The sequence below is a fragment of the Plecotus auritus genome (genome assembly GCF_963455305.1).
Source record: "Plecotus auritus genome assembly, chromosome: 4".
Taxonomy (NCBI): domain Eukaryota; kingdom Metazoa; phylum Chordata; class Mammalia; order Chiroptera; family Vespertilionidae; genus Plecotus; species Plecotus auritus.
The window spans coordinates 31,531,031-31,534,816 of NC_137775.1; positions in this window are offsets into that span (position 1 = coordinate 31,531,031).

Below are 3,786 nucleotides of genomic sequence, written 5' to 3' on the forward strand. Positions count from 1 at the left end.
GATGGTATTGGAGTCACTGGCTTAGCACACCTACATCCACATACATTTGTAGCTGTTGTATTCCTAAAGATTTGCTGGACTCTGTCTTCTGTTGTCATGCTCTAGCACTTATCTATTGATGTAGAACCAGAAGTCTTCCATCTCCTCACTCATCAAGTAGGCCTTTCATCCCAACACTGACTCATTTGTTCCTTAGCTGAGATAGGCACAGCTGGCCTGCTCATTCCCCTTCTTGGAACACCTGCTTCCCAAATCCTGCTGAGGCCAAAAGGGGAGCATCACATCACCCCAGCCTCCTTGCCACTGTTGAGTAGGCCAGGGATGGGCACCTGAATCAGCAGGGCCAATTACATTTTCTCCCAACAATTTGGATTGTAAATTGACTGCCAGAATACATAAGGTCATGCTCTGCTATGTGCACAGAGAAAGCAAGACCATCTGATGCACACAGAGAGAAAAGGATGAAGAAATATGTGGGTAAAAGCAGAGATGAGTGGCCATGTGGCCCAGAAAAGAGAAAGACACTAGTGAGCAGCTGCTTTGTTCTCCAGTGGATTTCCTAATCCAAGTTCCAGATTTCAGGAAGCCTGACTGAGTACTCTGCTGCTTGTACTTGTGATGGAATTAGCCCTGACACAGAAGATTACCTTTGACCTGGCCTATCAGTGCACTAACTCCTCGAGAACTGAGAGTCAAGTAGAGGGAGTCCTGTGCTGCCCTATGGTTTAAATTTCTCCTCTAACACTCTGCGAATTCATGGGTCTCATTTGAACTTAGGTAATGGATTTTTAAAACTTTTATTTAAAATAATTTAAAACTTCCTGAAAGGCTGGAGAAATAGTACATCCTTTACCCAGATTCCCAGATTGTTAACATTTACCATATTTGTTTAATCTCTCCTTAGCCATTCTCTCTCTAATTTTCTGGATCATTAGAGAGTACATTATAGATATGATGCCCTATTACTCTTACGTATTTCCTAAAGTACAGGAATCCTCTTCTACAGTAACTACAGTATCATCATCAAAATTAGGGCATTGATCTTAATATAATATTACCTAATAGGGATATTAGGTAATATTATATTATATCCAAATCCCTATCCTCAGTAATGTCCTTGTGTACACCCTTTCATTTTTGGTCCATGTCTCCAGCCTAGGCTCTTAAATAGTTTCTCAGTCTTTTCTTCACCTTTGAGACCTTGACCCTTTTGAAGGTACAGATCAGTTATTTTGATAGAATACCCCTCAATTTACATTTGTCTTGTGTTTTCCCATTACTAGATCCAGGCTATTAATTTTTGACAGGATTGCCATAAATTGTGATACCATGTTCTTCATAGTACATTATATCAGGAGGAATCTGATGTCAATTTGTCTAATTTTTTGGTGATGTTGACTTTTACAACTTAGATAAGGTGATATTAGACAAGTTTTTCTACTCAATTACTAAGTATTTTGTACTTCCATCAACTAATATTAGCCTCAATTGATAATTTTTGTCTGAAACAATTATTACTATGATTTTTGCCAAATGGTGATTTTTTTCTATGTTTACCATTTCGTCTACGTTTCTTAGCTGGCAATCTACTATATGAGAGACTTTTCTTCTTTATGTATTATTTCATTTACTTATTTATATCAATAAGGGCTCGTGGGCTCATATTTTATTCAATTATCTATAATCTATATAATCACTAACTAAAATTTGACTGTTCAGATTTTCCCAGACTTGGCCAGTGGTAGCCCCTGCAAGCTGGTCATCTCTTCTCCCTGACTCTCTGTGTACATGCCAGCCAAGTGAGCTCAGTCCACTTGCTTTGGTCATGTTGACCTGACACTAACCCTAACTCTGGGCCATATTCATATCCCAAGTAGCTATAAATCTAAATGGTGAACTTGACATAGCTGTTTAAGCAGCCTTTATTTCAGCTGTTCTCTTAGGTTATTGAGACCACTTTGAATTTTGACTCTGTCATCCAAATGCACCCATTGTCCCTCCTACTTTTGATCTACCTAAGCATTTCATATATTTTTATTCAAAATCTTGAATATAGGAAGAGTTTTCTGTTATTAGAGATACTCTTTCCATGGAACTGATACATTAATATATACTCTTTGTATGTCATTGTTCAACCAGCTCCAAACTTACTTTAAGGACTACCTAGTTTGGATTTATTTTTTTGCAAACACAAGATATCTTGAGATATGTTTTCTAATAGTGTGCCAAAATGAAAGTGCATCCTGTCTGTGCTTAGTAAAGTGACCTTATAAAAAATTATGTTAGTTTGACCTAAGATGTTATTAATGAATTCATGCTGGGTTCTATTGCTCATTGCTTTCTTATCAGAGGGGTTAAGGAAGTTGCTCAAAGTATGACTAAGTGAAGTGGTGGAATTTGAACCCAAGCTGGTATATCTCTAATGCCTTGTTCTTTCACAACACCGCTATCAGTTTACATGGGGGTGGGGAAAGGACCTCCTCTTTCTGATTTTACATTATGCTATTTCAATGAGATATTGTCGGAGTGCAAGTCTTGGCCCATAGGTGTACCCAAGGGCAAGACAAGGGTTAACCTGCTAGGGCCCAGGAGGTACCACTGTCTCAGGTCTCTGTGTGTACACAGGGAGCCATTCTTCACAGTTTCTTGAACCCCTTCCCAGAATGTCCTCCTGAATTTCCCATTTGATATATAGATTGAAACCTAACTTACAAAAGCAGGTATGTGTCTCTTTAATTAAAAGCAAAGCATTTCTAAAACACAATAATAAAATTAAATTATTTGGAAGTGTGAAATTTTTTTCCAACTTTGTTTTATCTCTCAGAATATCAATATTTTAAGTATTATTGATTTCTATTCATCATTTTAGTTCAAGGAAAGTTAAGAATTTTTGTTGTTATTTTCTTCTTCTTCTTTTTTTTTTTTTTTAAAAAAGTCCTCAATCTAAGGCTCACTACAACTTAGAAATGGCACAAAAGCTATGAAAGACATATCCATGTACCCGATGAAGGTGGCTTTGCTAGACATAAAAAAGAGGAGGAAACAACCAGAAATCTCCTTAAGTACTAGGAGTAATCCACTGAGGCTGTTTTGCTGGATTTGGTAGAATGTTGTGTGCAAAGATCACATTCTTGAGGTTGTGGTCATGTTGAAGGGACAAGAACAGAGGAAGAGGGAAGACTCTGAACAAAGGGGGATTTAAGTGGACTAGCAGGGAGAAAATTCCCCAAGGAGGATTCCGTAAATGCAAGAGAAGTGGTAGGAGTACTCCTGGGAATACTTAGAGATGAAGTACACAAACTAACAGAGGCACTTCTGTGGGGAACAATCCCAAGTTGGCAGGAGCTCAAGGTAAGTCCACCCGCCAGGACTCGACCACTTATTGCTCCCTGAGCTCCTGGGCTAAGGGCTCCCCGCCTACCATCTCTCAGGAAAATGGCCCATGGGCCCCTAAGTTTTTATGGTGCACAGGATGACCGCCCATGCTGTGCTGTACGTGAAGCTGAGCAAGCATGGGGACCCTTGAAAAGAATCCTGTGGGTTTATTGATTTTGTTCATACAAATATCTTTTTTCTCCACAAAATCTTTACACTAAAGCAGTAGTTTCCTCTTTTGTTGTCATCAAATAAACATAGATATTTTCCCTTGGTTTTATTTAGTGTTCAGAAAACAATATTGCTGAGACTACTGGTTGTACCTCTTCCCCATCAATAGTCCTCTTCATCCACGGTAGCTGAAGCACAGTGTGTGACAGGACACAGAGCTCCTCCAATAAAGACCACATT